Genomic DNA, 11963 nt, shown 5'->3' with positions numbered 1-11963 from the left:
ACTGTTCTTGTATACCGGTCGAGTCTGGTGCGGGTTGGTAACATTGCCTGGAGAGGTTATTTCCATGTGTTCTGTCATTGGTGGAGGCGAGGGTACGTGGTGAGAGCTTGGCCGTGATTGGTGGAGGACGAGGGTGTAGTGTTGGCCCACCTCCAGGATTCGAGTAAGTTGGGTAGTGATTGGGTGGGTGGTGGTGGTGGTTGTAGGATGGTGGTGTGTGGATGGTAATGGGGTGGGTGGTGGTGGTGGTAGGCGATGGTGGTTGTGTTAATGATTGTGGTTGGGTGGTGTGTGTGTGTGGTTGAGTAACGGTGGTAAGTGATGGTGGTAATATGAATTGAATTTTGAATGTTTCCTGGTGGTTATGGTAGCGATAGTGGTAGTAGGGTGGTGTTAAGTGATGGTAGGGTGTGGTGATCATGGTATAGTGTAGTGGTCTCATACTAACACACGCACACTATACCCTTAACACTGTAGCTTTGTCACACTGGCTGGTCCTAATGTACGTCGTTCATGCCTTGTCACCATCCTCATCACCATCATCCTCCTCACCACCACCATCATCACTATCATCACCTTCACCACTCTTATTATCATCACCATCACCACCATCCTACCCTCACTATCATCACCAAGGTACCACACAGAAGCCTTCATAAGTAATACAGTATTGCTTCACAAACTCCTTGGATGGGAAGGAAGGAAGGAAGGAAGGAGGGAGGGAGGGAGGGAGAAGGAAAGGGAGGGTAAAATGGGTAAGGACAAGTGGAGGTGGAAGGAAAGGGGGTGAAATGGGTAGGGAGGGGGCAAAGGACAAGGGGAGGTGGGAAGGGGGAGGGGGAGGGGGAAAAGGAGAACGGGAGGGGGGGCTGGTGGGGGTTGGTGGTGTAATAAAATCTCCCAGTTCATTAACCAGTCAGTTACTCATTCCTTTACTAATTCTTCACTCTCTCACTCACTAAGTGTTTACACAGAAATTCGTGTGTGTGTGTGTGTGTGTGTGTGTGTGTGTGTGTGTGTGTTGTGAAAGTGCATTGAGTAAGAGTGAGTGTGTCTAGAGAGAGAGAGAGAGAGTATATCCATCACCCTCATACAGAAGGTCACAGGAGATGTTAAAGAAGGCATTACAGACTCGTGTGTGTGTGGGGGTTGTGTGGCACCTGACCAAGTTGATTAGTAGGGGTGGCGCTGTCAGGTGAGTCGGCCGCTGTTGGGTGTGTCTCTTCTCTTTATCTTCTTTTTCTCTTCTTCCCTCGTTATTGTTCTGCTTCTCTGTCTCTATTTTTGTAACCCGAGAATAGGGGGGTGATATATGCTCAATGACAACTATATACATCACAGTGTCAGAGTCCGGTGGTCTTTTAAGATTGTCCTCCTGGCACCGTCACATACCTCATGGCACCGTCACATACCCCTGGCACCGTCACATAGCTACCTGGCACCATCACATACCTCCTGGCACCGTCACATACCTCCTGGCACCGTCACATAGCTACCTGGCACCGTCACATACCTCCTGGCACCATCACATACCTCCTGGCACTGTCACATACCCTCACCGTCACATACCTCCTGGCACTGTCACATACCTCCTGGCACCACATGCCTCCTGGCACCGTCACATACCTCCTGGCACCGTCACATGCCTCATACCGCACCGTCACATACCTCCTGGCACTCGTCACATACCTCCTACCGTCCTACCTGGCACCGTCACATACCTCCTGGCACTGTCACATACCTCCTGGCACCGTCACATGCCCTCCTGGCACCGTCACATACCTCAGCACCGTCACATACCTCATGGCACCGTCACATACCTCCTGGCACTGTCACATACCGCACTCACATACCTCCTGGCACCGTCACCTCCTGGCACCATCACATACCTCTGGCACCCACATACCTGGCACCGTCACATGGCACCGTCACATACCTCCTGGCACCGTCACATGCCTCCTGGCACCGTCACATACCTCCTGGCACTGTCACATACCTCCTGGCACCGTCACATACCTCCTGGCACCGTCACATACCTCCTGCACCGTCACATACCTGGCACCGTCACATAACTCCTGGCACCGTAACTCCTGGCACCGTCACATACCTCCTGGCACCGTCACATACCTCCTGGCACCGTCACAGGAGGCTTACGGCTGTATCGTCATAAGGGTTGTGTCACAGATGAGTGTTATAGCTAATTGTAACTACGTCTGTGTGTGTGTGTGTGTGTGTGTGTGTGTGTGTGTGTGTGTGTGTGTGTGTGTGTGTGTGTGTGTGTGTGACAAGCACAACGACGTCTGTCATGCGGGTGGGTATGACAGGGTATGTGTAATTAGGTGTCATGGGTGGAGCAGGACAGGCCAAGTGTAGCGACGTGTCTTGTGGTGGTGTTGGCAGGATAAGGTGACTACGCGTTAAGGTTGGGTATATGAGAGGTAAGAATATCACCTCTCTCTCTCTTCTTCCTGTATATCACCGACCTCCATGACCGTGGGGGGTAGCCGCTTGCCACTTCACGGCCTTCTTCAGGTCTTCCTCAATCCTGACGAAGGTCAACAACACCCTGGAGGACTCGAGATAGAACCTGAGGCGCGAGAGTCCTACTTACCTACCTACCTCCCTCCCTCCCCCCTTCCCCCCTTCCTTACCCCCTTCCCCCCTTCCTACCCCCTTTCCTACCTGAAGACGGTGTAGGTGTGGTGCCGCCTTCTGTGCCTGACACGGCGGCCCTGGGAAATGGGTTAAGTGTCTTGTGGGGTAAATGCTTGGATGAAGAAGGTAATGGGGGGGATGGGTGGGTGGGTGGGTGGGTGGGTGGGTGGTGGATGGATATAGGGAGGGGGAAGATACGTCAATAGGAGGGTGTATCTGGAGAGAGGAGGCGGGGGGGTATCTTTACGAGGTGGAGGTGTGGAGGGTGTGTGAGGGGTGGGGTGGAGGTGTGGTCAGAGTCTTGTGTTGTGTTACAGGGAACGTGATGCAGGTATTTTTAATGGTCTGTGTGTGTGTGTGTGGGGGGTGGTGTAGCCTATTGGCGTTACTCAGTAGTTACCACAAGGGACTATGTTCCCCACTCTGTTTCTTAATTAGTGAAACACTATAGTATAGGCTTCCTGGGGTGTGTGTGTGTTGTTGTTATTGATACACACACACATACACACACACACACACACACACACACACACACACACACACAACACACACACACACACACACACACACACACACACACACACACACACACACACACACACACACAGAGTCTCAGTTTATGATCGCCTCAAGACCTGTTTCTTCAGTCTTCAACACCTGGCAGGAAAGAAGTTTGGAGAGCAGTAAACATTTTAGCGTCAGGTGTTGAAGAGGTGTTGGTGGTGGGATGTGTTGGTGGGGGGGGTGATGGCGGTGGGTGGGTGGTAGTGGTGGCAGGGGTGTTGAAGTCGTGGTAGTGGGGTGTTAGTTATGGTGGAGGTGGTGCCTGGTGTGTTGAGGTCGTGGTGGTGGTTGGGTGTTAGTTGTTGAGTTGAATCATTAAAAGAGGTCAATCCACACTTACCAGTCACAGAACCCGGAAGATCAAGTGTTCAAAAAGAGTCCTTGAGTGACAGAGTCGGAGTCACCACTTGAGACCGGAGAGCCTGAATGGGATAAGGTCTATGTGGACAAGCTATAGTATCCTGTGCTTGTGTTACATACCATTATTACTTCAGCCATTTTCATGTAGGTGGAAAAGGAATCGAGGTGTGAGGTTGATGACTCTGGTAGGTTGAAAAGGAGTCAAGGTGTGAGGTTGACACTGGCGCCCCCTGTGTTATGACGTGGTATACAGACCCACAGAGGCGCAGACCCACAGAGGCGCAGACCCACAGAGGCACAGACCCACAGAGGCACAGGCCCACAGAGGCACAGACCCACAGAGGCACAGACCCACAGAGACACAGACCCACAGAGACACAGACCCACAGAGACACAGACCCACAGAGGCACAGACCCACACGTAGAACAGTACAGGTGAGAAGTGACTTGGCCAACTCAGCTGCCATAAGCTAACTTCTTGTGATAAATTAATTGGCATCTCAGTGTGGTTGACGGGAGGAAGAGGAATGTGTGTTTATTTTTCAAGGGCATGTGGGGGCGGGTAAGGGGAGGGGTGATAGTGTGTCGGAGAGAAGGAGGAGGAAGAGGGAAGAGAGACAAGGAGGAGGAGGAGGAAGGAAGAGGAGAATATAAGAGTTAGGGTGGTTACATACCTCCATGAAAAGCTGTGTGGGAATTGGATCTTGTTGTCTGGTCGGTGTTGTTGTGGGTGTGATTGTCTCCCTCTGTATCTAGGTCCTCTTCCTTGCCCTCTCCTCCTTCTATCCTTCTTTCCTTCCTTCCCCCTCTTCTTTCCCTTCTATCCCCTCTTATCTTTTCCTTCTCCCCCTGTTATCCCTTCCTCCTCCCCTCCTATCCTCTCCTCCCCCTCCTATCCCTTCCTCCTCTCCTTCCTATCCCCTCATCCCCCTCCTATCCCCTCATCCCCCTCCTATCCCCTCCTCCCTCTTCTATTTCTTCCCTCTCCTCCCTATCCCTCTCCCTCCTATCCTCTCCTCCCCTCCTCCCCTCCCCGTCTCCCCCTCCCTATCCCCTCCTCCCCTCCTATCCCTCCGCCTCCCCCTCCCATCCCTTCTCCCCCCTCTATCCTCCCTCCTCCCCTCCCCCTCCTCCTATCCTCCTCCCCCTCCTATCCCCTCCGCCTCCCCCTCCTATCCCCTCTTCTCTCCCTCCCAACCTCTCTCATCCCCCCCCTCCGATCTTTCTCCCTCCACACTCTTCCTCCCCTCCCCTCCTCCTAGTTTTGCCCCTCTCCCCACTCACCCCCCTTCTCCCCACTCACCCCCTTCTTCCCACTCACCCCTCTCCCCACTCACCCCTTCTCCCCTCATCCCCCCCTTCTTCCCACTCACCCCCCCCTTCTCCCCACTCATCCCACTTCTCCCTTCTCACTCCCCCCTTCTCCCCCTCACCCCTTTCTCCTCACATCACTAGACACAATAATGACTGGCTGACGCTGGACTAACAACATCTTAAGAAGGTATGATGACTTATATATGATAATTGAGGCGCTACTGAGTCACTGAAGATCATTATAATCTCCCTTTACCCCCTCCTGTGTGGGTCATCCCCCCCCCCTCACCCCTTCTCACCCCAGGGTAAAGGGACCTCCCAGGGTGATGACAGAAGCAGATGTATTAACTGTAATTGGATTTTTTGAATGGAGGAAGGTTGTCGACTCTCCCATGGCCGTGTTTATTGTGAGAACTGGGGACTATATTAACCTTTTTCTAATGCGTTAGGCAGCTCTTTGAGGAGGGAGAGAGGGGGAAGGGGGAGAGAAGGAGGGGGAGGGGGGAGAGAAGGAGGGGAGGGAAGGAGGGAGGAGGAGGAGGAGGAGGAAAGCATCAAGACCTAGATAATAATAATAATAATAATGTTTATGGCACCCGCGACGTGTGCCATGGGGTGCCGCCTCGACAACAGTACAGTGCGTCTACGCAGCGTGAGGTGGGGGTGCCAGTGCGTGTCTTAACTCTCAACATATTTCTAAACGGTTTAGTGTGTGTGTGTGTTTATCGGCACGTAGGCTCTTGTCTTCCCGTGCCCCGATCTACCCATTGAACTCCGTGGAGCATTGGGTACAGAGTACGGCGCAACTAGCCAGGGTTGGGAGTCAACTTAACCTAACCCAACCGAACCACCTAACCCAACCCACCCAACCCAACCCAACAGCCTAACTTAACCTAACCATGGACTAGGTTAAATTACATTGTTCAAGGTTAATTCAGGTCAGTCAGAGAGAGAGAAAGAGAGTGTTACTAAGCACAAGACGTGGGAGGGGGGGATACTGATGTTTACTTGATCAACAAACTTTATATAACTCAAAGCTTCCTCTCACTCCAACACCAGTCATTCAGGGTGAGGTGGGAGGAGGAAAGGGGTGTAGGGGAAGGAAATGGGAGGAGGGAGAGAATAAGGAAAGAAGTGGGAGGTGGAAGGGTGAGGGAGGGAGAGAGGGTAGAAAGAAGAGGGAAGAGAGAGGGAGGGAACGGGGTAGAAGGAAGAGGGAGGGGGGGGGAGAAGAGGGGGGAGAGGGGGGTAGAAAGAAGAGGGGAGGAGGTGCTAGAGCCGCCTTATTCCTGCGTTTGTTAGGTTGAGGAAGGAAAAAAACTTGAAGGTCGACCTTGACTGGCCTTAAAGGAACACGCTTGAGTTGTGTGACGTCTTGGTAGTTCAAGAGGTATTTCGTTGTTGTTGTTCATGTTGGGGTGATGGAGAACTTGACCTTGGAGTTCTGTACGTCTTAGTAACTCGCATTGAAGCTGTTGTTGTTGTTGCGAGGGTGAGTGAGGACGTCATCTTGAAGTTGTTGTTGTTGTTGTTGTTGTTTGGACTGAGGATGGCACTAATGATAACGTTACGTGTACCTGGGGTCTATTAGGGTGTGCTAGGGTGTGCCGGAGGTGTGCTAGGGTATGCCTGAGGTGTGCTAGGGTATGCCTGAGGTGTGCTAGGGTGTGCTGGAGGTGTGCTAGGGTATGCCTGAGGTGTGCTAGGGTATGCCTGGGGTAAGCTAGTGTGTGCTAGGGTGTGCCTGAGATGTGCTAGGGTATGCCTGGGGTGTCCTGGCGTGTGCTGGTGTATCGGGTGACCTCAAGCCAGTGCTGGTGGAAAGGTCACTCTTGAGGGACTTTGAATTATACAGCTGGAATAAATCTTGTTGGGGAGGGGCTCAATCTGTTAAGTGTGTGTGTGTGTGTGTGTGTGTAAGTCAGTGAGAGAGAAGGGGGAAATAGTGTGGGAGAGAGAGAGAGAGAGAGAGAGAGCACCAAGACACACACACACGGTAGTATTGAAGACTTGTATTATAGTATCTACAGTACAGCACAGGATCTAGCTGGTAGGTGAAAGTATTAGCACCAAGTTATATTTCCCCACCATGCTGTCTCTCTTATTTCACCTGCAGTATCTCCATTTTATTACACAACTTGATTCGTAGATAATCCTCCAGTCTGTGTTGTGCTGTACTGGTGATAGTGCAGTTAGCAGCTCAGGTTTACGTCACGCCACATAGTAAACACAAAGCAGGCAGTGTGTTGTGGTCGTTCGTATAACTCTGAGGATTCTAATGGATTCTGAGCGTTCGTGGATTATCCCTCTGTTATTTATGGTGGTAAAAAACAGTATTGCCTTGCCAGATCCTGCATGTAGCCACCACCTCCCTCCCCTCCCCCCTGAGGCGACAGTTGGTGTGAGTTGGTAACATTTAAGAGTTGGTTATGACTGTTTTTGTTGTGCCATTAAACTGTTACGTCATACCCGAGTAGTGATTACCGAGTATTTGATATGTCGAGACAAATACTGAACTAGACATTAAAACTGACCTGGTGTGTGTGTGTGTGGCAAAATATTTGTGTTTTTGTTATATTTTTGATGTTCACTCTTTTTTTTATGCCTAATGGCCCGCCAATAGAGGCTGGCCATAACTTTGCCAAAGAAAATATGTGTTTCCGCCCGGGATCGAACCGGGGACCTTGCGCGTGTGAGGCGCACGTGATAACCACTACACTACGGAAACCGATGACTTTATCACAGAAGGATGATTAGATATGTTTGTGTTACGTTCATAATTGTGTGTACGTATGTGTGTTACGTACATGATTGTGTGTACGTATGTGTGTGGGGGGTGTGTGTCTGTTAAGGCTACACAAGAGGAAGGAGACGCCAGGGTTCCCACACTTACCGCTCCCGTATCACCTTCCACGTGTTGTCATGTGGCTCACCTTCTGACACAGGGGAAACTTGTTCTGATTGGCATGTGAGGATGGTCTGTTGGAGGGTGATGCTGGTTAATTCTTGGTTCTGATTGGCCTGATGGGTTCCTGTACGTCGAAATAACACACACACACACACACACACACACACACACACACACACACACACACTCCAGACTTATATAGTGTGGGAAAATTATCTTACCAGCTTATCCAGCTCAGTAAGATTCTCTCACTTGACTGTGTGTGTCTCTGTCTCTCTGTCTGTCTGTCTGTCTGTGTGGGTGCAGGTGGTCAAGGTAAACCAGCTGCATAACCTACCCACAGGACCAGCTGGGGCGCCACACCCCAACCACAGGTGTGACAGGTAAAGGTGTGGAGTCTTAATTAACAACCCGTAGAGTCAGTTTCTAGGTGTGGGGTGCAGGTTGTTGTTGTGACCCGCAGGTGAGGTTGTTGTTATAATAATGCACTACAGTAACTAAGGCCCTTTAAAGGCGTATTGTAGGTTAGTTTATCCACTAGTTATAAAAAAATGAAGAATAAAGCAAAACACATCATTGGTTAGGTTAGTTTGGGTTGGCTTAGGTTGGGTTAGGTTGGGTTGGGTTGGGTTGGGTTAGGTTGGGTTGGGTTGGGTTGGGTTGGGTTGGGTTGGGTTGGGTTGTGTTGTTTACCTGAAGGAACCAAGTCGTGTTGATTGGTCACCTGCGATAAGAATCAGAAGGAGTTTTTAGGATCTATCTACGTCCGTCAGTCTATCGTACGTCGAGCTTCTTAGGGATATCCATCGTGCGTCCAAATTCACTTCTCATCCTCTTGGGAACTGCAGAGTCGCACTCGGATCAAAATGGCGTCAAAATAATGCTGGAACTTGACTACAAAAATAGACGCTTTAAGTAGTTCTCTTGTTAGGTTAAAGTTTGTTTGTTTGTTTGAGAGAGAGAGAGAGAGAGAGAGAGAGAGAGATATGGTTGGTTAAGCGTTAGTTGTGTTATCAGTGGCGTGACACACACACACACACACACACACACACACACACACAAAGATCGAGCGGATGTAGTCTTATTTTTAACTGATTATAAAGTTTATTTTAGGCAACTATATTTTTGCATTGATAAGATTAACAAATATAGTTCCGTTTAGGTGACTTACAGGTATATACAGGTCTAATTAACCGCCTGCAGCTTTATGAAGGCACTTACAGGTACAATACAGGTACGGGTCTAATTAACACCTGTAACATTATAGATTGACTTACAGGTACAATACAGGTACGGGTCTAATTAACCACCTGTAGCATTATAAAGTAACTTATAGGTGCACTTCTAATTAACACGTGTAGATACAATCAGAGATGGGAACAGGTCGGTGACACGTGTAGATTCAGAGATTACAATGTCAATATTATGTAATTATTTATATGTTATGTGAGGACAGGATATGTATTTGTTGTGTTTGCTAACATTTACTGAAAGGTCGATCATTGTTTGTTTGTTGATTTATTTGTTGAATGTTTTTTTTTTTGGTCTGGAATTACAGTGTTTTGTGTTCATTTGTGGTTAATAATTACGTATATGTGTAGTTGAGATATCTTTGATGTTTAAAATTATCTCACATCCCTTCTTAAGTCAGGTATATATTGGCACTGGCACCTGGACTTAATGCCGGGACCCCTTCTTGACGTGAGTATTTACACTTGGTGGCACCGGGGTATTGCTCATAGACACTCGATGGCACTGGCACCTCCTGATTGGATGTGGTTGAACCTATAGACAGAGAGTGCCGAGAGGGTCAGTGTGTTGAGCGATTCTTGATATGTGGAGTAGGAAGGGGAGAGAATAATCTTGCATGTCCTCTTTTGCACTTGTTCTAGGTGTAGCATTTAGGGAGGAAGACCAGGTAGGGCAGGCATAGGTGAGCTTGGGGGAGTATGACCGTTGTGTGTGTGTGTGTGTGTGTGTGTGTGTGCGTGTGTGTGTGTGTGCGTGCGTGCTGTAAACACTAAAAGGATGCCAGGACCCTCTCCTTGTCTCGGTGTGTGTAAATAAACAAGATGTTTTTTTTTTGCTCCCTTGTGTTTATGTATAAAGGTGACGGAAGATATTATAGTTTGTGATGTAGTGTAGGGTAGGTTAAGTTAAATTAGGGCTATCTTCCTCATCTACACCAACACCACCTCCATCATCACCAACACTTCCCCACCAACCTTCACCACCACCTCCCCATTAAACCAAAACGCACACCTTCCTCAGATTGTCACAGGTGAGCCTCGATACCAAACCAAAATGGAAAGACATTGTTTAAATTTACCTGGAGGAAGGGGTGGTAGTGGTGGCGGTGGTGTGTGTGGGGGGGGGGGGAGGTGTACGTGCCGCAGGTCAGGGCACAGCGGCCTAGATGCGTGTGGCACCCTCCTAAGACTCTCTCTCTCCAGTTAGCTCCACAGACACGGGCGGGGTAAAGAGTGCTTGTGGTCGACGGTCGTGGGTGTGTCGACAAGATTGTTTATTTTTAGATGTTAAGGTGTTAGAGGACTTACCTGTGTTGTCATTTTAATAATTAGATTTACCTGGGTACTAATTAGTACTAGGATATACCTGTGTCCTAATTAGTGCTTGGATTTACCTGTGTTCTAATGAGTACTTGGATATACCTGTGTCTAATTAGTACTTGGATTTACCTGTGTCTATTAGTACTTGGATTTACCTGTGACATAGCACCTGGACCTCATCTGTGCCGTGTGTATATCTTAACATCCTCTGCTGCATTGAACATTAGAGAACCTTGTTAACAGACTTGTGGCTGATAGTGGCTAGCTGGTAGTCAGTTCAATCAGCAGGTATCGTCAGTTTTACAGGTGTGTGGAAGTGTTGCCGCCTTTCAGTAATCTCTTGATCAGTGACACACACACACACACACACACACACACACACACTCAGGCTTTTTATAGTAGTTACTAGGCTGATAGTGCCAAGCATGAGGTCACTACATCAACCAGCAGGCTTCTTACACACACACACACACACCCTATTACCAAAAGCTTACTTTTTCTTCAAGCTGGCTGGCGTGACAGGGAGAAGACGCCTCACTACTCCCCCCACGTGGTCGGTCTATGTATAGTTCTGGCTACACTTCCCTGTCCCAGCCTCTTTGGTCCTTCGTGTCTCCCATGTACGTGACACCTACCATGACTGTGTGTCTGACTATGTACGTGAAGCTCTACCATGACTGTGTGTCTGACTATGTACGTGACACCTACCATGGCTGTATGTGGTCATGGAAGAGGTTACAATGGTTAGAGAATACAAAGTTTTTTATTTCAGGTTAAATTAGTAACCTTGAGTACACCGCACATTATCCTCCTTACACTCTTACACCACCCACCACCACACCACTCCACCCTCACCCACCACTCCACCACACCACTCCACCACCACCCCTACCCCTACCTCACACACCAATCCCACACACACCCTCCCCACACCACCCACACTCACCCCTACACCCTACCTCCCACCCACCACTCCACCCTCCACCCCACCCCCACCCCCTCCCACCCCCACACTCCCCACCCACCCTCCCACCCCTCCTCCACGCACCACCCACACCACTCCACCCCTACCTCCACACCACCCACCCTCCCCCACCCATCCACCCTCCACCCACTACCTCCCACCACCCACCACACCCCCCTCCACCACCCTCCACCTCACACACCACCCACACCCTCCACCCCACTACTCCCACACACCCTCCCACTACCTCCCCACACCCTCACCCACACCACCCACCCACCTACCTCACACACACACCACCCCTCCCACCCCTCCCCCACACCCCCCTCCCCACCCCTACTCCCCCCCACACTCCCACTCCCCACCCCTCCCCCACCCTCCCCACACACACCCACCCTCCCCTACCTCCCACACACCACCCACCCTCCCACCCTCCCACACCCACACCCCTCCCACCCCTCCCCCCACCACCTACACACACACCACCCACACTCACCCTACCTCCACACACCACCACCACTCCACCACTCCCCCTCCCACACCTCCCCTCCCACACCCTCCCACCCCTACCACCCACCCACCCCACACCCACCCCCTCCCACCCCACCCACCCACCCTCCCCACCACC

General features: G+C 50.4%; 1 non-coding gene across 1 annotated transcript; it reads right to left on the bottom strand.

The window, feature by feature from the left end:
• Window positions 1-7548: 7548 nt before the first annotated feature.
• Window positions 7549-7621, bottom strand: Trnav-cac. Its single transcript has one exon. It is a non-coding gene; the product is annotated as a tRNA-Val (tRNA).
• Window positions 7622-11963: the final 4342 nt, after the last annotated feature.

This window comes from Homarus americanus, unplaced genomic scaffold (genome assembly GCF_018991925.1).
Source record: "Homarus americanus isolate GMGI-L3 unplaced genomic scaffold, GMGI_Hamer_2.0 scaffold14144, whole genome shotgun sequence".
Lineage (NCBI taxonomy): Eukaryota > Metazoa > Arthropoda > Malacostraca > Decapoda > Nephropidae > Homarus > Homarus americanus.
The sequence above is the reverse complement of the archived record's forward strand: the minus strand, read 5'-3'. Positions and strand labels throughout refer to the sequence as shown.